Source organism: Pongo abelii, chromosome 3, assembly GCF_028885655.2.
Source record: "Pongo abelii isolate AG06213 chromosome 3, NHGRI_mPonAbe1-v2.0_pri, whole genome shotgun sequence".
In the NCBI taxonomy this organism is placed as follows: Eukaryota; Metazoa; Chordata; class Mammalia; order Primates; family Hominidae; genus Pongo; species Pongo abelii.
This window is the reverse complement of record NC_071988.2, coordinates 141524164-141550480: the sequence shown is the minus strand read 5'-3', so window position 1 is coordinate 141550480 and position 26317 is coordinate 141524164. Positions and strand designations below refer to the sequence as shown.

The following is a 26317-nucleotide window of genomic DNA, read 5'->3' as shown; positions in this document are numbered from 1 at the left end:
TTTTTCTGTCCCATTTTCTTTCTTCTGTCATTCTGGGATTCCAGTTACATGTAAAACTTTTTTTTTTTTCTTTTGAGACAGGGTCGCACTCTGTCACCCAGGCTGGAGTGCAGTGGCGTGATCTCAGCTCACTGCAACCTCTGCCACCTGAGTTCAAGCAATTCTCCTGCATCAGCCTCCCAAGTAGCTGCAATTACAGGCACTCACCACCATGCCAAGCAATTTTTGTATTTTTAGTAGAAACAGAGTTTTACCATGTTGGCCAGGCTGGTCTTGAACTCCTGATCTCAAGTGATCCGCCCTCCTCGGCCTCCCAAAGTTCTAGGATTACAGGTGTGAGCTACTGTACCCATCCCATGTAAACCTTTTTAAAATTTCATTTTTATTTTTAGACACACAATTATACACATTTATGGGGTAAATAGTGATGTTTCAATACATGCAATGTATAATGATCAGATCAAGGTAATTAGCATATTCATCATCTCAAACGTTTACCCTTTCATTGTGTTGTGAACATTCAATTTTCTCTCTTCTAGATATTTGAAAATGTATATTATTGTTAACTATAATCATCCTACAGTGTGATAAAACACTAGAAGTTATCCCTCCTATCTAGCTGTAATTTTGTGTCCTTTAACAAATCTCTCCTTATCCTTCCATTTCCCCTGCCCTTCCCAGCATCTAGTAGCCTCTATTCTCCTTTTTAATTTCTTAAGATCAAGTTTTTTTTAGCTCTCACATATGAGTGACAGAATGCATTTATTGAACCTGTTGATATTGTTCACAGGTCCCTTAGGCTCTGTTCATTTATTTTTAATCCTTTTTTTTCCTCCTTCTTCAGTCTGGACACTTTCTATGGATTTATTTTCAATTTCACTGATTCTTTCATTTGTTATCTCAGTTATGCTGTTTAGCACATCGAGTAAATATTTTCATGTATTTGTCAGATTTAAAATGTCTGTTTTGAAATATATACTATGTCTATGATGAGATTGTCTATATTTTGTTACTTGTGAAATTATTTTTCTTTACTTAATTGAGCATAATTATAACAACTGCCTTTTGTTTCATAATTTGAACATCTAGATCATCTTAAAGTTGGCCTCAAGTGGAATTGGTCACATTTTCCTAGATTTTCATATGTTAAGAAACACTTTAGCTCATATGAAGAAAATAGCCACATTTCAATTTTTTAGGAAATTATTTAATAGTTTATTTTTAAAAAATATTTGTTTATAAACAGCACTACCTACTGGAATTTATCTGTTTTGTCTACAGGGAGAACAGCATTAGGAAGAAATACACATATCTTTGTAATTATTATTTTGGACTTAATATGTTCCTTATGCCATGAAAACCCATTTTCCTACAAACCATATTAAATAAGAGATGCATATTGTCATTTCAAAAGAGATTTTTACTTTACCAAAGATTTCATGGTAGAATTTTAAAATTATATGAAAGGACTTTCGGACATTTTAAAAAATAGTAGAACCTTTCCTTCTAATTAAATCCCACACTAGAGCCCAGAGCTTGCACCCTCCTAGGCAATTTAGTGTAGGCAGCCCGTGATACCCCTGAGTTTGGGTGCTCTGAGCCTTGCTGTTGGATTCTGAGACACTTTTTCACAATCCTTAGATCTACAAGCAGCACAGTTTGAAATCGATGAATATAAGATGACTTTGTTCATAAAAATCCAATTAATAACTTGCAGGACCATCTGTCCTGTCAAGCAGTTAGTCCATAAGAAAGAAAAATACAACGAAAAGAATAGTAATGAATTATAAAAGAGTTTCTCTAATTTCGTTTTTAACATCATCTTTAAGGTGAATGAGAGTCCACTTATGTTTTTAGTCTTCTTTAAGCACTGTTTATCAGAGAAAGGAGCCCTCATTATGGATGCATATGCATAGTAAATGTCCTTAGTTACATATTGCCTTATTTTAAAATAATATCTTTTGAAATTCAGAGTGCAATAGTTGTCATCTCAGAATCCTATTAATCCTTTTGGGTTATTTTCTGCAAATTATCTTCCTGTTTTTGTGGAGGAGTTTCTCAATGTGAAGTGCGGTAGAGAGCTATTATAGATACCCTATTCGTTGGCAGAGTTGGAAATGGAACTTAAATTTCTAAAATTTTATTTAATTGCCTCAATAGATTTCAACAATGAAGTTCTTAGTAACCATGATATCCGGCACAGAGAAAACACCTGCCACACAGGGGTTTAAAAGATGTCTTTTATAGCTAGTTCTTATTCTGATTTTACTAGAACTGCATTTGTGATGTGCAAAGATATAAGCCATATGATAAAAACATAACCCAGGAAGAGAGAAAGGGCCCAGCTCCTCCTTTTTAAACTGTTCTCTCCATTGTGGAAGTAGCCTCCCAAGGCTGAGGGGCAGCCCCTGTGCCCTCTGTAAATTCTCGGTCTTTCTATTTCTTGACTGTGCTATTATCTCACAAGTGCCACAAGTCCTTTATTTTAAGAGAGAGATATATGTTTTACTGAAATTCTTTGTACTGGCTTCATGTTATATAAAGGAATGAAAATAAATTATAATTAAGGATTCAGGCCCTACATGTGCTTAACTTTGTCATTACCTGGAAACAAGCTGTGTCTTTGGAATAGAGCTAATAATTTGACAATAATTATTTAATCTTATGCATTAAAATTCCAAATTTATAGTAATTTTTCTCATTTCTTTTTTATGGTCTATAACCATAGCAATAAAAAATTCAGACGCAACAAATGACAAAATTGACATGTCACTACTAAAACTAGGAATAACTGGAAGTTATCTATAAGTTATTTTTGTCAAAAACCAACTTTGATTTTTGAATTTATATACATTCAACTATATATGTGTATATGTATATGAACACACATACACACATGTGTTTGTATAATGCACTTCCCATGATAAGACAGCTATCATAGATATCAAAGTCATATTTTGTACTCCCTCATTTAGGAATGGAAGGCAACAAAGGTATTTTTTTATTTTTTTATTTTTTGAGATGGAGTATCACTCTGTTGCCAGGCTGGAGTGCAGCAGCGCAATCTTGGCTCACTGCAACTTCCGCCTCCCAGGCTCAAGTGATTCTCCTGCCTCAGCCTCCCAAGTAGCTGGGACTACAGGCGCCCGCCACCACACCCGGCTAATTTTTGTATTTTTAGTAGAGACAGGGTTTCACCATGTTGGCCAGGATGGTCTCCATCTCTTGACCTCGTGGTCCACCTGCCTCGGCCTCCCAAAGTGCTGGGATTACAGGCATGAGCCATCACACCCAGCCTAACAAAGGTATATTTTAAATTTGGTGTGAACTGAAAGTGAAAACATAATGAAATCAGGCTACAATTTTAGAGCACTAACATATATGTGTAAATATATATGTTATTGTTGCTCTAAAATTGTAGCCTGATTTCAATATACGTTTGAGTATATATTGAAATTTGATATATATTCAACTATATAATCAAATATATATTGAAATTTGATATATACATACAATTTTAGAGCACTAATATAATTACACTAGTACTTTCAGTTCACACCAAATTTAAAATGGAAATACAAGAAGTGTACCCATATATAAATTAATATTACATTATACCTTTGTTGCCTTCAATTCCTAAGTGTGGGAGTACAAAATATGACTTTGATATCTATAATAATCAGCTGTCTTATGATGGGTACACATACACAATAAAGTTTTGTAAAATTCTTGATAAAAAGTTCCAAACTCTTCGACTGCACTGTTCTTTCAATATCTTTTTTCCTGATTCCTCTCCTCTCGTACTTATTACTCACTCTGATTATCACCCAAGGGCTCAATCTCAGTATGAAGAGTCCTAAAGCATATATTTTTTTGTAAGTTTGGCACAAAGAACACCTGGCTAGAAACCACATCCCCTGGATGCTGATCCTGAGAATTCGGTATCTGATGCCTCTCCTGAATTTATAAAGGAAGAGTGGTGTGTCCACCAGTGCCCACAAATCCATGGCCTCCAGGTTTGCATGACTGTTTTGTTTTCAAGTGTCTGTTTCTTTATGTTTTGATGGAGCTAGTATAAGTTGTTGAGTTTTTTTAGTGGAAGAGGTTGACATATTTGAGGATGAAGTTGAGGGTTGCATAAGAGGAAAGAGGTAAGTCCACATAATTGAGAACTTTTATTGAAGAGTGACATTCAGATGGACAGAAACAAGAAAATACTTACATAGCGTGGCTCCTTATACAAAACGTCCCATAAACATGAAAACATGTTGTTGTGGTGACATGATGTGAATATTTTAAGTTTTGTTTGAGTGTTATAATAAAGCCCCTTAAAAACTCACAACAACCAGAATTTCGCATAAGAAATCAATTATTTCTGTACTAGCGGATTTGTGTAACACATTTAAAACAAAATTGAATTTGTATGTACTAAGTAAAGCAGACACTTCTGCATTGCTTTCTAACCTATATGATATGTGTGACCTATAAGAATGTAATCTTGGGCTGGGCACGGTGGCTCACGCCTGTAATCCCAACAGTTTGGGAGGCCGAGGTGGGTGGATCACCTGAGGTCAGGAGTTCGACACCAGCCTGGCCAACATGGTGAAACCCTGCCTCTACTAAAAATACAAAAAAAATTAGCCAGGCGTGGTAGGGGGCACCTGTAATCCCAGCTACTGGGAAGGCTGAGGCAGGAGAATTGCTTGAACCTGGGAGGCAGAGGTTGCAGTGAGCCGAGACTGCACCATTGCACTCCAGCCTGGGCGACAGAGCAAGACTCTGTCTCAAAAAAAAAAAAAAAAAAAAAATGAATAAAAAAGAGGAATGTAATCTTGTCTTGAAGACAGCAAGTGGTTTTAGGTGTGGGATTGGGGAGATTAATTAAAAATAAAATGCAGGTTAATTTATTTCAGGTTTGTGATTTTTGTTTTTTAAAAAATGACCAGTCTCACTAGACAACAAAGGAATCCTACTGCAATCAAGAATTGAGGTTATGGCCGGGCATGTTGGCTCACGCCTGTAATCCCAGCACTTTGGGAGGCCGAGGCGGGCAGATCATGAGGTCAGGAGATCGAGACCATCCTGGCTAACACAGTAAAACCCCTTCTCTACTAAAAATACAAAAAATTAGCCGGGCGTGGTGGCAGACGCCTATAGTCCCAGCTACTCAGGAGGCTGAGGCAGGAGAATAGTGTGAACCCGGGAGGCGGAGGCTGCAGTGAGCCGAGATCGCACCACTGCACTCCAGCCTGGGTGACAGAGCAAGACTCTGTTTAAAAAAAAAAAAAAAAAAAAAAAAAGGTTATTTGGCTAGATATATATACCTGACTTAAGGGATTTCAACAGAACGTTTCCAAACTTTACATTAAAAGATTTTTATTAGATCTTACTCCCTATTTGCAATACAATTTTGAGCAAATATACTCTCTCTCTCTCTGTCTGTGTGTGTGTGTGTACATGTGTGTGCATGAGAAAGAGAGAGACAGAAAGGCAGAGAGCATCCCTACCTAGGACACTCCATAAGGACAAAGCCATGATTTTTATTAAGGAATGAAGGGCAATCATAGTGCTTATCAAGAATAACTCCATTTGAAACATGCTTTCGCTTTAGCCTTTCTTGAAGGACTATTTACAATAATTCAGCAGTCTACATAATTTAGATATGTTTGTGGCAAGATTGCCAGTATTGCTGGGCAATACTTCTGCTGTGGGTAATTGTTCCTTGCATCTGGCCTGGTCCCCGGGTCAGTGTTTGTCCCTTCTTTCCCCACAGTAGGGCTTATCTGAATGAAAACCAGAGGCCTGACTTTACTCTCACATCTCCTCAAGACCTCTTGGGCATTTGTCTCTTTGTGCTCAGGGTTGATGAGCTTCTGATGCCTTCCATGTGGATGTATGGTTGTCTGTGCAACAGGCTTGTCTGGGAGGGGAGATGTGAAGGCAAAATTCAACATTCTCCAAAAAGTCTGGATAGCAGAAAGCATGACTCCCCAGCTAGCCTTTTCTTTCTTAGTGAGGGAGTGTATATGTGATTTTGTATTCCATGGGTCACTCAGAAAGTGAGGGGTTGATTGCACTGTGGTTTCACAGATCCATGGCATTTCAAAAGGGACAAGGCAAGAATCTGGAATAGTTTATTAGAAGCTGGGGGGAAAACAGGGGTTACTGAAATCAGCCCTGTTAACTCAAAAACCATGGCCAGCCCCATAGATAAAATTGCATTTTGACTGGTCCTAGTTCCTTTCCTTTCTGAAAATGTAGAAATCCTAAGGAAATGTGATACTCTTCAAATATTTACTGTGAAAGATTTGTTGTAATGCTTTAGTAGTTCATTTTGTCTCCAAGGGCGCTGAGAAAGATTACCAGTTATGGGTAAGTTCTGGCAAGAGAGTCCCCATCCCCACTTTCCTAAGTGTCAAGGAAAATCTAAAATGAGATTGATTGGGTTCGAAATTGTAACTCTAAAGTCTCCAAGTATTGATTGTTCATTGCTCGATCTTAAGGTTGAACAAGCTTAAAAGCAACAATCTTATGCAATATTCATTCATACATTCAACAAATAATGGCCAAACACTTTATCCCAGGTACCTGATAACATCTATTCATTCAGCAACTTATGGTCTAATTGGGAAGAAAAATTTGTTTTTTGTTTGTTTGTTTGTTTGTTTTTTGTTTTTTTTTTTTACTGTCTGCTCTTTTACTTGACAAACAGCTTTCTTGAAAGAAACTATTTTTTGTCATGAAATTAGCATGTATTCGAATTTCTTTTTCTCCATGTGAAAACTGTTTCATTTCCTAACTACTAGGTAACTTCTACTTTGTAAGGAATTTCTAAAATCCAGTCATGCCTCTGAATCCAAGTACAAATATTTATTTAACACCTGCTTAATGCCCAGAACTTTTCTCAGGATAATGAAAACATGATTCAGACTTCTGAAGAGCTTTCCTGACTCACCAACTTTTACTTTGCCATTTCTTAGGTTGAATTTTCTAGCATTTGTTCTTGAGATTATTGATGAGTAGATTATACCTATCCTAAAACAGTTATTAGGATAATTTATCTAATGAAAGATAATTCTTAGATTACCAACATTGTTAAATGTGATTAATAGAAACAGAGTGATTAAAACGAGGGAGGGTATTGGATCTGTGGCTGACCTTGCAATAGCGTGATAGTGATGATTTCTGCTAAAAGTCATAGAGTATTCCCTCTTACCTGCATTCTTTCTCTCTTTTCCTTTATCCTTTCAAGAATCTTGTGAGGCCATTACTGTGTAATGCAGGATGTTTTCAAGTGATTCAAAAAATCTAAACTACCAAGTTGTTTTCTATGTAATATACATTCTCATCTAGAAAACAGTGTCACCAAGTACCTAGCTGAGAACAAAATTCACTCATCCATTTCATTTTTGAAATTAATGTTGACATCTTTGCAAAAGTATTAGCAATAAAGTAAGTTAAAAAAAGTAAACGAATACTGGAAATATATTTATTTAAATAAAATGCTTTAATATAGTTAAAACAGTGTCTAAATGACAGATAACTCTTAGGCCTAGAGCAGCACCACTCATCATGGCTAGCATTAAGAAATCCGAAGAGTCTATCACTCATGATGGCTCCTGAGTAGCCATGCTGAATGCATATTTTAACATGTTCTCAATTATTGATTGTGGATTAACTGCTGGTTATCCTGAGGATTTGGTTTTATTGTATAGCTATCATAGAAGCTTCTTTTGCCTTACAAAATGCAAATTGTAATTCATGTTCTAAACAAAGTATTGACATCCTATCAATGCCAGATGAAAAAGAAAAAACAAGAGCTCACCAGGATAAATTCAGTGAAAAATGAGAAAAGGGAACTTTATTCTTAAAAAGGAAAAAAAAAAATCATAAGAGCTGTGAGACAGAAACACCAGGTAACCTACCTATAAAGGAAAACATATCAGATTAACAGCAGATTTCTCAGCAGAAACCCTGCAAACCAGAAGGGATTGGGGCCCTGTCTTCAGCCTCTTCAAACAAAACAATTATCAGCCAAGAATTTTGTATCCAGCGAAACTATTCATCATATATGAAGGAAAGATATAGTAATTTTCAGACAAACAAATGCTCAAAGAATTAACCATTACCAAGCCACCAATACAAGAATTGCTAAAAAGAATTCTAAATCTTGAAAACAAATCCTGGAAACACATCAAAACAGAACCTCTTTAAAGCATAAATCACACAGGACCTATAAAACAAAAATACATGTTAAAAAGCAAAAGCAAAAAACAAAAAAACCCAAAGTACACAGGCAACAAAAAACACAGTGAATGCAATAGCACCTCACATTTCAAAACTAATATTGAATTTAAATGGCTTCAATGCTCCACTTAAAAGATACAGAACCACAGAATGGATAAGAATTCACCAACCAACTATCTGCTTCCTTCAGGAGACTCACCTAACACATAAGGACTCACATAAACTTAAAGTAAAAGGGTGGAAAAAGGCATTTCACGCAAATGGACACCAAAAGCAAGCAGGGGTAGCTATTCTTATATCAGACAAAACAAATTTTAAAGCAACAGCAGTTAAAAGAGACAAAGAGGGACATTATTTGCTAGTAGAAGGTCTTGTCCCACAGGAAAATAGCACAATCCTAAACATATACACACCTAAAACTGGAGCTCCCAAATTTATAAAACAATTACTAATAGACCGAAGAAATTAGATAGACAGCAACACAATAATAGTGGGGGACTTCAGTACTCCACTGACAGCACTAGACAGGTCATCAAGACAGAAAGTCAACAAAGGAACAATGGATTTAAACTATACCTTGGTACAAATGGACTTAACAAATATATACAGAACATTTCATCCAACAACCACAGAACACACATTCTATTCAGCAGCATATGGAACTTTCTCTAAGATAGACCATACGATAGGCCATAAAATGAGCCTCAAAAAATTTCAGAAAATTGAAATTATATCAAGTGCTCTCTCAGATCACAACAGAATAAAACTGGAAGTCAACTCCAAAAGGAACCTTCAGAACCTTGCAAATACATGGAAATTAAATAACCTGCTCCTGAATGAACATTGGGTCAAAAACAAAATCAAGATGGAAATTTAAAAATTCTTCTAACTGAATGACAATGACACAACCTATCTAAACCTCTGGGATACAGCTAAGGTGGTGCTAAGAGGAAAGTTCATAGCCCTAAATGCCTACATCAAAAAGACTGAAAGATTACTAACTGACATTCTAAGGTCACACCTCAAGGAACTAGAGAATCAAAAGCAAACCAAACCCAAATCCAGCAGAAGAAAGGAAATTACCAAGATCAGAGCAGAACTAAATGAAACTGAAACAAACAAACAAAAAATACAAAGGTAAATAAAACAAAAAGCTGGTTCTTTGTAAAGAAAAATTAAATTGATAGAACATTAGCAAGATTAACCAAGAAAAGAAGAAAGAAAATCCAAATAACCTCACTAAGAAATGAAACAGGAGATATTACAACTGACACCACTGAAATACAAATGATCATTCAAGGCTACTATGAACATCTTTACGCACATAAACTAGAAAACCTAGAAGAGATGGATAAATTCCTGGAAAAATACAACCCTCCTAGCTTAAATCAGGAAGAATTAGATACCCTGAGCAGACCAATAACAAGCAGCAAGATTGAAATGGTAATTTAAAAATTACCAACAACAAAAAAAGTCCAGGATCAGATGGACTCACAGCAGATCTACCAGACATTCAAAGAAGAATTGGTACCAATCCTTTTGGCACTATTTCACAAGATAGAGAAAGAAGGAATCCTCACTAATTCATTCTACGAAGCCAGCATCACCCTAATACCAAAACCAGGAAAGGACACAACCAAAAAAGAAAACTACAGACCAATATCCTTGATGAACATAGATGCTAAAATCATTAACAAAATACTAGCTAACTGAATCCAACAACATATCAAAAAGATAATCCACCTTGATCAAGTGGGTTTCATACCAGGGATGCAGGGATGGTTTAACATATGCCAGTCAATAAATGTGACACACCACATAAACAGAATTAAAAATAAAAATCACATGATTAGATGCAGAAAAAGCAACAAAATCTAGCATCCCTTTATAATTAAACCCTTCAGCAAAATCAACATACAAGGGACATAACTTAATGTAATAAAAGTTGTTTATGACAAACCCACAGCCAACATAATATTGAAAGGTGAAAAAGTGAAAGCATTCCTTCTTAGAACTGGAATAAGACAAGGATGCTCAATCTTACCACTCCTCTTCAACATAGTACTGGAACTCCTAGCCAGAGCAATCGGACAAGAGAAAGAAATAAAGGCCATTCAAACTGGTAAAGAGGAAGTAAAACTGTCCCTGTTTGCTGATGATATGATCGTTTACCCTCAAAACTGTAAGGACTCCTCTAGAAAGCTCCTAGAACTGATAAAAGAATTCAGCGAAGTTTCTGGATACAAGATTAATGTACACAAATTGGTAGCTCTTCAATACACCAACAGCGACAAAGTGGAGAATAAAATCAAAAACTCAACCCCTTTTACAATAGCTGCAAAAAAAAAAAAAAAAGGCAACAAAAAAAAAAAAACACTTAGGAATATACCTAACCAAGGAGTCGAAAGACCTCTACAAGGAAAACTACAAAACACTGCTGAAAGAAATCATAGATAACACAAACAAATGGTAATACATCCCATGCTCATGGATAGGTAGAATCAATTTTGTGAAAGTGACCATATTACCAAAAGCAATCTACAAATTCAATGTAATCCCCATCAAAATACTACCATCATTCTTCACAGAATTAGAAAAAAACAAATCTAAAATTCATATGGAACCAAAAAAGAGCCCACATAGCCAAAGTAAGACTAAGCAAAAAGCACAAATCTGGAGGCAACACATTACCTGATTTCAAACTATACTATAAGGCCATAGTCACCAAAACAACATGGTACTGGTATAAAAATGGGCACATAGACCAATGGAAGAGAACAGAGAACCCAGAAATAAACCCAAATACTTACAGCCAAATGATCTTTGACAAATCAAACAAAAACATAAAGTGGGGAGAGGACACTCTTTTCAACAAATAGTGCTGGGATAATTGGCTAGCCACATGTAGGAGAATGAAACTGGATCCTCATCTCTAACTGTACAAAAAAGCAACTTAAAATGGATTAAGAACTTAAACCTAAGACCTGAAACTGTAAAAATTCTAGAAGATAACATTGGAAAAACCCTTCTAGATATTGGCTTAGGCAAAGATTTCATGACTAAGAACCCAAAAGCAAATGCAATAAAAACAGAGATAAATAACTGGGACCTAATTAAACTAAAGAGCTTTTGCATGGCAAAAGGAACAGTCAGCAGAATAAACAGACAACCCATAGAGTGGGGGAAAAATCTTCACAATCTACACATCTGACAAAGGCTAATACCCATAATCTACAACAAACTCAAACAAATCAGTTAGAAAAAAACAAACAATCCCATCAAAAAGTGAGCTAAGGACATGAATAGACAATTCTCAGAAGAAGATATACAAATGGCCAACAAACATATGAAAAAATGCTCAACATCGCTAATGATCAGGGAAATGCAAATCAAAACCACAAGGCGATACCACCTTACTCCTGCAAGAATGGCCATAATCAAAAAATCAAAAAACAGTAGATGTTGGCGTGGATGTGGTGAACAGGGAACACTTCTATACTACTGGTGGGAATGTAAACTAGTACAGCCACTATGGAAAACAATGTGGAGATTCCTTAAAGAACTAAAAGTAGAACTACATTTGAGCTAGCAGTCCCACTACTGGGTATCTACCCAGAGGAAATGATACTTGCCCACACATGTTTATAGTAGCACAATTCACAATAGCAAAATTGTGGAACCAACCCAATTGCCCATCAATCAATAAGTGGATAAAGAAACTATTTTTTTATATATATATATATACACACACATATACACACATTTGTATATTTGTGTATATGTATGTATATATGATGGAATATTATGCAGCCATAGAAAGGAATGAATTAACAGCATTTGCAGTGACCTGGATGAGATTGGCGACTATTATTCTAAGTGAAGTAACTCAGGAATGGAAAACCAAACATCGTATGTTCTCACTGATATGTGGGAGCTAAGCTATGTGGATGTAAAGGTATAAGAATGATACAATGAACTTTGGGGACTTTTGGGGAAGGGTGGGAGGGGGATGAGAGATAAAAGACTACAAATATGGTGCAGTTTATACTGCTAAGTTGAAGGGTGCACCAAAATCTCACAAATCACCACTAAAGAGCTTACTCATGTAACCAAATACCACCTGTACCCCAATAACTTATGGAAAAATAAAAATAAATTAATTAATTAAATAAAAGAATGGATCATATAATTTTAAAAAAATACCTTACAGCACGTATTCTATGGAAAGGAAACTATTTAAAACATGAAAGAGGAAAACACATCCCTTGGCAGGCAACTCCTGATGATTGCAGTGTGGTTTTCCATTCTGCAAAAACTGTTTTGCCCATTGTTTCTGGACTTCCAACACCCTGCAGCCTTCCCTGTGGCTGGTACCTATGAGGAGCTCCTTCCTCCAATTAGGGCAGAAGTGGGAGGAAAGGTCAGAGGCAAACACCCTGCTCCTCTGCTCTTAAGAAGCCCTGGCTACAAAACTGACTAAGGGAAGTAAAATCTCCGTTAAACCGACATCATGTGTAAGAGAATAGCAATCATAGCTATTCTTGACATGGAATTATTTAACACATATTGTATATATGGAGTTATTCAATAAATATTAACCACCAATGTGAAGGAATATATTTACTTTTATCTTCATAAGTCTGTATGATAGGAAGGGTAAGTATTTAAAATGATGACTGTAAGCGTAAAGGGGTCATTTGTCTAAGATGTAAATATCTAGATTTGTCGAGACAGAAACTAGAGGTTCTTAAATATCTTCAAATGGAAACAGAGCAAAAGTCACCATTGTGGAATGTACTGATGGATCTATGCATCCCAAGTGACACAACATGTTCCAACTTTATTTTTCTCTGTACTTTTAAAAACTCTTCGCCTGGCATGGCTGCTTTATGTGGGGACTCTCCAGAGAGAGTGCACACGATGCTTGCTCGGGAGACGCAGCCTTCCTTATTCTAGAAGCTCCCAGATTACTACAGCAGGCACCAGTGGGGTGCATTCACCCACAATAGGTAGGTTTGATCACACCCATCACCATCAGCCTGAACCTGTATTTAGATTTTGCTTCACGCAGGACATGAACATCCCTGTGGAACCGAAATGAGCCACCTTCAAGGCACTATGCTCCTGCCACAGGAACCAGGGAGCTCTACCTCTTCTTCCACACTCCAGGAGCCCTTCCCAGAGCAGCCATCCCAGACAGAAGGCAGGTTCATTCTGAAACCCAGGCAGCCAGCCAGAGGCCAGCAGCGGAGTATTGAGTGCCTTTCTTTCCTGCAAGTGCCTTCTCTCAGATCGTCTCCATTCCTAAAACCAAGCCCATGACACAGACACGTTCTCCATGCAGAGGGAGGAGGACAGTATAGGCAGGAAGCCAATACCTGCCCAGAATCAGGCTTAGAGAAACCTGAAATGTCTGAAATCAAGGCCCAACTCACTTCTAGGAAGATTTCTTTCATGTGTGTAAGTAGGTAGATACACTCTTCTCTGTATCCTCAGAACAATGTACACATAATTACGTGTGTGCAGTCTGTGTGTCTGGTGAGAATATGGCTTTTGAAGGCCTGGAAACTCATGCATTTTCTATCCCGGGGTTTTGCTGTTGAACTGAGCCCAAAGCAGGAGGTGATCAAATGATGGCATGGTTTAAACACATCTGGAGTGGCAGAGTTAGAGAGAAGCAGAGTTATAGAATTGAACTGCAGTCTACTCTGGACTGGCGCTGAAGTGCCCTTTGGGTTCTATCCTGAATTAAACTCTCAATTCTACTCTCTCCCCACCACCATGCTTACTTTCCAAGTCGGCTTCAGATCCAGGTTTAGACTGGAACTAGCATGAACATTTATGATTGTGGGCTTTTTCATCTCCCTTTCTGTCATTTTCCCCACTACCATTTCAGTATCCTACCATTCATATTTCTTTCTCTGAAGAAAATGTGTTATTAATTTGGGAAATATTTTGGCAAGAATGGAATTTCTAAATAAAGCATTTTTATTATTGTGACTGTTAGCCTATGGGCAGAAAGTTTCAAAAGTTTTACACATATCCTAATTTGAGCCTGCAGAAACCACTATCTCAATTCCTCCAGGGCTATTTAAGAAAGGCCAGTTAGCTTGCTTAATCATCCTGCCTTTTTCATGGCAATAGCATATACTTTTATTGTTTAAAAAAGTGATAGGAACTCTTGCACCAAATAATGTGCATTACAAAAGGTGCAGCTAAGCCTGAAAATATTTTTGAGAAAGTACAGGATTCAATGTCTACTTTCCTCTTGGCCTTTATTCAGAGAGTAGCTAGTTATATAGCTTTGCATCAAGGGCTAGAGAATTCTTCCTAAGAACATTCTCTTATTAAAGCTAAATAACTGAATACATCTGGATAGTTCTAGAAACAATAAAATCAAATTAAGAATAGGGAAACCAGGTTATGTACAACAACTTAGCCTATATATTAATGTGTACTATAATAAACATTTGCACATGATGACATACAGATATATCCTTCTGGATTGAAGGATGGCTTTGCTTCTTCCTTACCTTCTTTTAAAATAACAAGGGCATGACTGTTAGGTAGAGTGGTGGCATGCCTTTGTGACTGCATACCTTGCTAAACCAAATGGAGAATGGTGGTGGGTTCTGTTCTGGGGGGAGGAGACTGATGTCTAGTCTGCCTTAGGCCATCTGAGTGAGGGATAAAATTACTTTTATCAAGACTGCTCTGAACCATGGTTTGTCCTGAGCAGTCCATTCTATTACTCAGTCCAGTAAGCTGTAGGTAGCATCATTCATGCTACAGTTGAGCAAACTGAAGCTCAAAGACTTCTGAGGAAGTTGTCTGACTACATAGCAGAACCAGGAGCCCATCCTGACCTCTTGAGTCAGCATGAGTATTGCCACTATGTGCGTGTACAGAGAGATGCACTCGATGTCCCAGGGAAGCCAAGTGAATGGGTGTTTAAGAAACATTGAAATGGTGAAATATTGCTCATTTGTTTATCCTTCTACAACTTGCCTCCTCTGTTGACTTTTTCAGTATGTGGTATAAGGAGGTTATTTATAAAAATATTAAAGTACCTTGTTAGGAAAACACCCATAGTTGAGCAGTGGGAATCTTCAACTCAACCTTTTATTGCTGATCACTTTTCCTTGAGAAGCTCTTCTTCAGCATTTCTTTGGTAGGGTCGTTGGGTAGGTAAAAATTATTTCTGGATAGCTGGGCAGGGTGTCACAAGGACCAGGGCCACCAGGGATCTTACCACAGAACCAAGGACTGACTAGAGAAAGTGGACTCAAGTTATCCATGGAGATGCCTAAGAGTTGCAGCCTCCAAAACAAAGAAGCCAGAGGCTGACTGAGAAGTGGGGTCAGGCAGGTTGTGTCATGAAGGGCAGGATCCTTTTGATGGGAGAGAGTTGACCATGGTTGAGGATTCGGAAAGTCCAACAGGAAATCTGAGTGGCAGGAGACATACTACAAAAGTAGATAATTACTGAACTCTATTTTATTTGAATATCCAGTATTTTCAACTTTTTATTTTCTCATAGAGACTGAGTCTCCCTGTCACATAAGCAAAAGTGTTGTGGCGCCATCACAGCTTCCTGCAGACTCTAACTACTGGGCTCAAGCAATTCTCCTGACTCAGCCTTTTGAGTAGCTGGGATTACAGGCATGAGCCACCATGCTGGCTATTTTTAGGTTTTAAAGTGGATCTGACATGTGACTCCACTGATTACAATTAATATCAGTAAACTTGAACAACTAGATCTTAAGTACCTTACGATAGAATGCAAGAGGTGGTAACTAGCACTGTCTAGGAAGTATTCCTACTGGAAGAATGGAACATAAGTCTGATCAAGCCTCCAGGTTTAACTGCAGTCTGTGGGATATAGGGAAGAATAACACATTAATGCCAAGTATGCAGTTAGCCAATTTCAGAATGTGGGAAAATCTACACAACAAATGATTGTTTCTCTCTCTTCTCAACATCACAACAAACATGTTGTAAAATGGAAATAGTCAAAGTTAAGTGGATTAAACTACTACATCGAATAATCTCACTTTTTACTTATGTATTCAGACCAGAAGGGAGTTAAAAGAAGATGTTCTATGATAAACTGGGCCTTTTGGTGGGCCTCTAGCACTTGCCAGGACAACCTGTGCATGGCTCCACCAGCCCCAAACCCAGGACAGCTGTTTGGAGCTTCTCTCACAGACGTTTGTGAGAATGACAAGCTGCCTGCCCCTCTGCTGGTAGGTCTCATTTTGTCTGGTCTTCTTTTTGGTAGCCCTCCTGAAGAGAGAGAACTCTCGGGGAGTCAAGTGTTTTCATCCAAATCTATCGCAAAGTGGAGAAATCTTTAGACAATGACAAACCCTAGCTTTGATGGACAAGATTTGTCAATTTTACTTCAGTGACTAGAAATATGATTTAGATGCTGCAGGATCATAAGGAAAAGACAATAGGGAAGGATATTCTTTCGATGGTTTCAGCCGAGACCCATGTACACGGGCTTGGATAAATCAAAATGGGCTCTGTGTTATGAATCTCTGGGACTTCCCCTTCCCCTCGCATCCTCGTTTCAGCTTCTTCCTTCAACTCCACACTAGTCCCAAATCTCCTGTAATTATGTCTACATCTTACACTACTCAGTCTTACAACTCAAAATATCTCCCATAAATTGATTTGTATTTCCAGTACTTAAGCATAAAAATTCATCCTTTGGCATATAGTAATCCTTTAATCTTAACAGAATATGTCAACTTAAAGCCACAGAGTTTAGCCTGTGTTGCTTCAAATTGGTGTCTGAAATTGTCTGTGGTGACATTTGTTGAGTGTATAGAATCTTTCCAAGTATTCTACTAGATGTAGGGAATGTTAATGGGAAGAAACTAATCATTTTAAGTGTATGCTAGATACTACCCTAGACCTTGCATTTTTCACAGAGAATTCAGGGGGTGGCTATGATTATCATCACTCCCACTTCACAAATGAAAAATTTTCAAATGGCTTGGTAGTACTGTGTCCAAGGTCACACAGTAAACAAGTGGAATAGTAGACACAAGTTCCTTGAGTCATTTTGCTGTGACATTATTTTCTTTTACGCTGCAAGGAGGGGACATGAAGATAGAACAAAAGGATGTGGAAACTGGTGAAAAGAAAATGTAATCAGAGAAGGCTTCAGGGAGGAGACGGTTTTAAGCCTGATTTAACAGAGCCCAGAAAATATAGGAAGTAGGAATGGGGCATTTGGACCCTTAAAGGGGAGCGAACAAGTGGGAAATTGGTGTGCAAAAATATTTCCATAATTGGGGAACCCATATTAGGGAGTAATCAGAAAAGAATGGTGAAGGAGAAGATTCCACAGAGGCTTCGATGTACAGGAGTTTGATTTCCTAGTGTAAATTCACTGAAAAGGAAAATCGGATTTAAAAGGTTTCAGTATATTAATATAGAATGGATTAATGGGTAGAAAATACAGAGACACACAAAGAATTCAAAATGTACTTCACTCCTTCCAGCTCCAGCACTGTAACCTCAGATCCCTTAGCTCTGGCTGCAGAAAGGAGGCAAGCTTGTCCTTTGGGCTTGTAAATATGAAACACCTTGTACCTTTCTTTCGTTTTCTCCCCATAGGATATGCTTTCCTTTGTCAATCAAAAAGGGCCATGCATAGAGAAAATTGGGTAACATAAACTCATGTAGACTCCTGAAGGAGAAACTCAATTCAGGAGATAAAGTAAACTTGGACAGCGAGTCTGTTGTCGTGGTGGCCTCTATCTTTAAGGTAGGTAAAGTTTTAGCATTATCTATGCACAGGATATCTCTGAAGTTTTATGATTGGTTTCTCTTATCTTGACTGCCTGAGAACAATAATTGGCATAGTCTTTCAAGAATCTGAAAAACTGAAAAACCCTTGACAGTGTCAAAATTTAAGAAGATTGATTTCCTCTGTTTTTCAAAACTTTATATGATAGATATGCTGTCCTTTCTCATCACACACCAACCTTTCCATCTTCACTCCTGAACACTCCGTGCCAAATAATAACAATGATTAGTAATCATAATACAATACGTGTTAAAATACACAATTACATACAGAGAATGTTTGCCAAATTAAGCATCCTACATTTGATGACTTCCCACTGCCTAAGACATCTCCACGGCATGCTTTGACCTTGATGTTGAAAGTGGTGTAGCAATGCCTCTACTATGGTGCCTTCTTTAACCTTTACCACCTATGACTCACTTTGGTAATATTTGTTATGCATTGCCTACCACCCACAGTTATAGTCACGCAGTCACCAATTCTTACCACAAGCCTCTTGTAAATCTGACTTTTAATGTGGGTGCAGCAGCCAGAATTAGTTTGGAATTCAGAAAATTCCATTTCTACAAAAATAGGTAAGTTTTGAATAGATACAGCAAAATCACAAGTGTCTAGGTACATTTCTACAAGGGAAAATAATAAGGAATTTAGTCAGTCCATTTCGGCACATGTTAACAGCTCTGAAAAAAATTATGGTAGTGTGGTAATGACTAAACAGGTTTTTTAAATTGTCTTAGAATCTCAGTTACCTTTGGTCATTCGTTATCCCCATTAATGTTCAGCCATGTGATAAATAGCAACATTTCTGTAATGATGTATGGAGGACTGCTACTATGGTAGGAGCATAGTGATATACACTAGTATGGAAATCACTAGTTGGGTGCTGTCCTCTCTGAGGTACACACATGAAATTGATTTAATATTTCACAAAGACTTAAGAGTTATCATCTGCAGATTTTGCAATCTTAGTCTTGATAATACTATGTCAAATAACTGGAGAGTTGGCTTAAGCCAGAAATGAATATATGACTTGGACCACATTGGGCCTGCCTTTGTGCTGTCTATAGACAGAGATCAAATAGCAAATACCCTTGGCATAGTCTGCTTGGCTCCTCTTCTAGCTTCACCACTCATCCCTATCAATGGACTCTGCTGCACAGAGTCCAGAAATCCAGAGAAGAGACACATGCTCTGAATGCATGTAAGTGTGGTACACATCAGACAAAGGTGTTCCTGAACTCAGCCTCCTAGAGTCAGCCAGAGCTGGAGTGTTTCCTTCCTCCTAACATATTGGGACCCTTCCATAGGAAGTGAAGTGAACAGCCATAACTACCAGACATGGCTGTATAACATAACCACAGTACATAGTGATGGCGTAGGGGGACTGAGACTTCACATTTTTTACTCTTCTGTCCTCAGTCCTCCAAAGCATGCCTAGCACAAACCACAGCTCAATAAATATTAGTATGAAGGAACAATTACTGGATTTTAATCATGATAGTTGCCTAAAGGTATTTCCTGAACTAGTTGCGTTAAGAGGAGTGTTGGGCTATTCAGTGAGAGCAGTGGAAACAAGGTGTGCCTTTGAAGCTAGCAAGGTAATAAGACAATTTTCCCTTTCCCTCATTGTTACACAGACACACACACACACACACACACACACGCATACACACATGAATGAAAGCATCACAAATTTTAATTGGCTCAATTGCATAGTATTAAGATTTGTTCATCAGCCCGGTAATGTGAGACGTTTTCATGCACCACTTAGGACGCTTACACTGGCATGCATCTAGCACTAATACTCAGAGGACTGAAGTTATGATATATCTAAATGTCGATTAAGCATCCTTTCTATGGAGGGTGTTTCTGTTCCAGCCCAGAGGTTTAAGGAGTAACATGTAGTTTCTCACGGGAGATTTCTGTATATATCCAGCAACTTTCTACTCATAAGTAAAGAAGTGACGTATTATACAGTTAAAGAGAGAATGAAGCTATTGAGAGAGCTTTCTCCCCAGGAGCACAGATAGCCCAAGTCAGAAGGCCCAGTCCTCAACATGTGTGCATGAGCACATGGGTGTGTGACTTTAGTTCATTCGGTTCTGAAATTTTCTTGCTAGAAATTAAAAAACTGTGTCTAAATAAGCAACATTTTTATGCTTATTTCTTTTCAAGAAATTTATAGGATTTAGGGTGCTTTATCACCAGGCCCTGTCAGTTTGTGCAAGTTTACTAAAATATGCATAAAGAAGTTTCAGACCATAGGAGGAGACTTTATCTTCTTTCCCACCACTGCCCACACTCTGCTTGTTTGTATGCTGCTGGTTTTCGTTGGAGAAAAATCCAAGCACTTGCTTCTGGGTGTGCAAGTCAGGAAGGAAGAGAGTACTAAGCTGAGTTTTTCAGTTAAGTGTTTTCTTTGTAATTTCTCTGACATGTATTTGCCATAAGAATAATTTTTAATCTATGTAAGGATTTTCTTCGAAACATCTGAGAAAGTATATTTTCATCCCAACTCTTTGATAAGCGGCATGGTGTTATGGATCAGGAGAACAAGGAAGAGATAATAACTGCAATCCAGAGGTAAGGAAGCAATAATTACTGTATTCTAGGCACATCTCAAAAAACCAGCTAACATATTCTTTAAAAAATATTGGTTTGTTGTATTTTTTCAGTTTTATGCGCTGAAAAAAATGACCAGTGCCAAAGAGGTTTACAGGGTCATGCACATACAGTCTAGTTTAAAAATAAATGAATACCTTAGTACTGTCACTGAATTCTTGCTTTTCTCCTAATATTATTAATATAGAATCTTTGACCATTGCACATCTGAATACATAACATTGACAGGAGATGAAATTCTTTGGTCCAAGAAAAATAACAGGGGACCAGTCTACCAGTGGTATAATCTTAACTTTGTCAAATAGTCAAATAACCAGAGAAATCAATATCTGCTTCAGGAATTGAATTTAATAAAATATTTTTGTATGCATTCCTGCCTGGAATGAGTCTTAGATAACAGATAAGCTTTGGGTACTTATCGTTTTTTTGGGCAGGAGACAGCATTCCTGTATTGCTACTTTAAAAGTGAAGGGAGCCCTTTAAAATGAATTGTTTCATATTATCAGCAAGTTTTTGTTGAGCATACTATGAGATGTTACAGGGGTTTTAAATATGCTATTGGATTTTAGTAATGTTTTCCCAAGTTAAAACACACTGTAGTGGTTATAAGGAAATATTTTCTGATATATCTCCTAAGACACATTTTAAAATGCTGTCTTACAACATATGAAGAACATATTTCTCTATTCTTTTGCATTTTCACTGAGTTGTGTAAATGCTATATAAAAAAAATACTTGTTTCATTTCTCTGTATTTACAACTTCCTGAGTAAAATTCCTGGCTTTGAGAGTGCATATTTTTGTGTTTAGGCTTTTAGACCAGCTGCCAAAAGCCAATGTTGTTCTCTTGTGATACCTTTTTGGAGTGTTACATAACATTGAGCAGCATTCCTCAGCCAATCAGATGACAGCTTATGATTTATCTGTGTGTATAGCCTCAAGCATTATTTTCCTGCCTACTCCCTGTAGCTCAGAAGTGGTAAATGAGTCACCAAAAAGGTAATGAGATCTTTCATTTTTATTCCCTGGGGAGCAAAGTCCTCACTTTGAACTTGAAATTCAGGATATTAACTCAAAGGAACCAGCTTTTTTAAGATACACAGTTTAATTACACTTCTGAAGTGGCAGTTTCATTAATACTATTCTAGGGGTTGTAGAAGGTAGATGGTGTATGAGAAGGTAGGTTGTTAAATAGGAAATTGAGAGCAGTGAGTCACTTCTCCTTTCCCATCTAGGAGACAAAACACTAGATTGACTATACCACACAGAGATAAGAAAGTGGTGTGACATAATAGAAAAAAAAATCTGTTCTTTGGAGTTTGACAAGCCAAGATTCAATTCTCAGTCTCATCACTGAGGGATGTGTAACCTGGGGCAAAGATTCCAAGCCAAGGTTTCCTCATCTCAACAATGGCAGTAGTGATAAGGCCCAGCTCCTCTGGTCATTACTGACACTTCATTAGCGGTTTGGATAATATGAACACTCTTGGCTCCACACATATTGCCTTCCTCTGTCAATCGGGGCTCACAATTGGCATTCAGGGATCTACTTGGCTACCATTTTGTCTCTGCTGCTGGAATGAGAAAACTAGTAAAACATTCTAGAATATCCTAATGGAGCTACAATGTACCTAATAAAAAGACCCCAGCTCTCTCCCAAGATCACCCAGAGAGCAATCCTGAGGCCAGGCAATGGGTGGAGAGGGACTGCACTTGGACGAGCAGAGATTTTCTCTCCAGCTGCCTCCTTCCTTCACAAAAGACCCTCAGAGAATGTCTGTTTCCCAAGTTCAAGATACTTAACAAGTGAATTTGACAAGTTTTTATCCATTGGGTGCTTTATAAATTTAGAGAATATATATCCTTAACCCAAATATCGTATATGAGTTGCTTGAAAATTATCCTATTTTTAAGGATGTGACCATTGATATAAAATGTTAGCTATTAAGCTAAGCTATAAATTATAACTTTAGCCCACTGATAAGTATTTTAAGATATGTGCCATAAATGCTGTTGAAAAGATCATAATTGTTTCTTAGAGAAAACTGGTTCATATCTTTCTACATCTACTCTGATTTTTTCTTAGAATTCTGAATTCCATGTTTTTTCACTCCAAGATTCATAGATGAAATATGATTTAAAGCTATGCCAAATGAAAAGAGCACCCTATTTTTCCCTTTTGTGTTACAGGTTTCTATTGTACAATTTCTCATTGAAAACTGCCTCAGCATATTTGGAGAAGACATCACTTCCCTCTTGGAGAAGAGCTCAATGACTTGTGACAACAGTGATGCTTCAGGTACTTTGAGAAATTCGGCTAGTTTTGATGAGAAACAGTGAGTAGGGCTGCCAGGAGTCATGAGAGATGCTTAGGCAGTGGCTGTCCTGGATTCCAAGGCAAGCCCCAAGCACAATGATGCAGGACCCAGGACTCCATCTGCTCATTCTTTATAAGGTTAGCTCACAGGTCATCTGCTGAGAAGGTCATCTTCTCCGTCTTCACTGTGCTCACTGAATGAGGACATTCCAAGATCCCAGCTCCTCTCATTTGAACTTTCCTTTTCCTAATCCCATGCATCTGTGTTTGAGAAAATCTTCCCACATGATTTTCTATTTTCCCATTTCTTCCATGTTGTATTACTTTATTATTATTATTAATAAATGCACATATTGTGTATATGCATATTAGTCTGTTTTGTGTTGCTATAAAACAATACCTGAGGTACGGTCATTTATAAATAAAAGAATTTTATTTGGCTTAAGGTTGTGCAGATTTTACAAGAAGCAAGACATCAGCATTTGCTTCTGGTGAAGGACTCAGGAAGCTCTTACACATGGCAGAAAGTGAAGGGGGAGCGGGTGGGTCACATGGCAAGAAAGGAAGCAAGAGAGATGGGAGGAAATGCCAGCCACTTTAAGCCATCAGTTTTCCTGTGAACTAATAGGGCAAGCCCTCGCTCATTACCTTGGGGAGGGCACCAAGCCATTCATGAGGGATCCACCCCCATGACCCAAACACCTCCCACTTAGCCACACCTATCACATTTCAGATCAGGTATCAAAAAGAGATTTGGAGTGAACAAATATTCAAACTATCTCATTATGTGATGATTTGATACATTCCTAAAATATAATCAAAGTAGTTGGAATATCCATCATCACTGGGGCTTGCAACTGATATTCAGGGTGCCACACCCTGACATTTCTCTCTTCAGGGATATTTTTCTCTTTCATATTGGCAAAGAGTTTTTTTGTAATTTGGCTGTTGAATTTCTTACTTTTCCAAGTCATCGCTATTAGTCATCTTGTTCTCAAGCTCAGTTGTTTTTTTCTTTCAGAACTTCGCAAATGTCTTCTCACTCCCTCCTGGCCTGTATGGATTCCACTGTCACTCTGTTGCCAGATAAATTGGAGCTCTTTTCTGTGTTATTTGCTTCCTTTCTCTTGCTGCTTTTAACGTCCTCTCTTTGTCTTTGACTTTTGAGAGTTTAATTATCGTGTGTCTTGGGGTTGTCTTGTTTGGGTCAAATATGTTTGGTGTTCTCTCACTTTTCTGTACCTAATACTCAGATCTTTCTCAAGTTTGGGAAATTTTTTGTTATTTCTTTGATTAAGGCTTTTTACACCTTACTTTTGCTTCACTCCTTCTTGGGCAGCAATATTTCTTAGATTTGATCTTTTGAGGTAATTTTCTCTTGTAGGCGATTTTCATTCCTTTGTATTCTGTTTTTTTTTTCTCCTCTGACTGCATAATTTCAAGTCATCTGTCTTTGAGCCCACTGATTCTTTTCTTTGCTTGATTCATTCCACTGTTGAGAGCCTGTGGTGAATTTTTCAGTTCAGCAAATGTAAATGTATTTCTATGTTTCAGGATTTCTCTTTGATTTTTTAAATCATTTCAATATCTTCATTAAAGTTATTAATAAGTTTTAAGTAGCTTTTCTGTGCTATCTTAGAGATTACCGAGTTTGCTTAAAATTGCTATTTTGCATTTTTGATCATAAAGCTCACATATCACCATCTCATTAGGGTCAGTCACTGGTTTCTTGCTTTGTTCATTTGGAGAGGTCATGATTCCCTGTTTGCTGCTGTTTCTTGTGGATGTATATCTGTGCCTTTGCATTGATGGATTGGTTGTGTATTCTAATCTCCTCTGTCTTGCTTGTTTTGGCTTATATTCAGTATGCTTGCCTAGAGAGTCTTTGTAATTTGACTGTTAAATTTCTCACTTTTTCCCCACAAGATTGTTGCCTTCTTTTTGGCACTAGATGGCACCTTAAGCCCAGGTTTGTCTTGGCTCTAGCACGCAATCAGCACTGCCTATCCTGAACATGGAAAGTCCTAAAGGGAATATTAAGGCGGCATGGAAAAACTGGCTAAGTGTTCGTATCCAGGGCCCCTGTGCAACATACATCCTACAATGTGGTGCTGCTGAACCACGACTCTGATTTAACATCTGCTTTGGTGAAGTCACAGAGCCGAGTTTCTAGGGCTGGGGATAGTAGTCCCACTTCCTCCCTTTGTCTGCAACTGTCCTCAGGGATATTTCTTTCCTCAGGCACCCTAATGCTTCCTGTGGGATGAGGCAGAGACTGGCCTCCTGCCAGGGAACCCAAGATGGTGAGGAAGCTGGTGTCCACCTCAATCTCATGTTTTTCCGTGTAGAAACCATGATTCAGGGGAAATTTTCTGTATTTTGATGCCAGGTAGATTAGGGGTTGCGGAGGGACATCACAAACATGAAAATCCAATATTCTTACCATTTGCTCAGATGTTTTTCACTTCTTCGTGGCTCTGAGAACTGATGCATTCTCATATTTGGTTTCTGAGAGTGAAGCCAGCTTGAATCTATCATGGCATTTTTAAATCAGGAGTCTATTGTACTACATTTTGTTGTATTGTATTGTGTATATATTTACTGATGCAATATAAATTACTCTGCAACTCGATATCCTAGGCAACCATTTTATTTGTTCATAACTTACATTAGAGTTTTGGTGGAGGCTCAGCTGTGCAGTTCTTCTTCTGGTCTTACCTGTGTCCTCATGCATCTTCAGTCAGCTCACAGCTCCACTGAGGCTAACTTATGTGTCTATTGGTCAGTGTTTGCTCTCATTTGGTCCTCATGTCTTTAATAAGCCATCTCAGCCTTATTTGCTTAGAAGAAGTGTATACAGCAACAAGAAAGGGTAAATGCTGTTCAAGCCTCTGTTTGCCTCACATTTGCTAATATCACGTTGATCAATGTCCAGAGTCACATGGTCAAGCTTAGAGTCGATGCAGGAGATGGCACAAGGGATGTAAAGACAAAATACAAAGCTATAAAACAAAGTGTCATTCATTGCTATTGAGAGCTATTAGTGTAATCTGCCACATATAATAATCACAATTCAAGGCAGCATCACTACTACACACATCCTTTTACTGATCAGTTTGTAACCCTCCATTCTTTAGCATTTCCTAAAGAGTATTCCCTGAGTGGAAGAAAATATCTTTAAAATAATAACAAACTTTTTTCTCAGGTATTTCTTGCCCCCATCCATCTTCCTTTATGGTAATTGGGCCCTTAGCTCAGAGAAGAGAAGTTATAGCAGAAATATGAGAAGAAAAGACCTATTGTGGCTTG

General features: G+C 37.8%; 1 long non-coding RNA gene across 3 annotated transcripts in view; it reads left to right on the top strand.

Annotated features, from left to right (window-relative positions):
- The window catches only part of LOC129059066 (uncharacterized), a 34549-nt gene extending 11175 nt beyond the window's left edge, over positions 1-23374 (top strand). For 2 of the 3 annotated variants that reach the window (XR_008524732.2, XR_008524733.2), the window contains 5 exons: positions 16321-16493; positions 17878-18028; positions 20544-20653; positions 21502-21690; positions 22882-23374. This is a non-coding gene — a long non-coding RNA (uncharacterized LOC129059066). Of the gene's footprint in view, positions 1-14395; positions 16494-17877; positions 18029-20543; positions 20654-21501; positions 21691-22881 lie in introns of those variants that run through there. The other variant, XR_008524735.1, reaches the window with a different exon arrangement.
- Positions 23375-26317: the final 2943 nt, after the last annotated feature.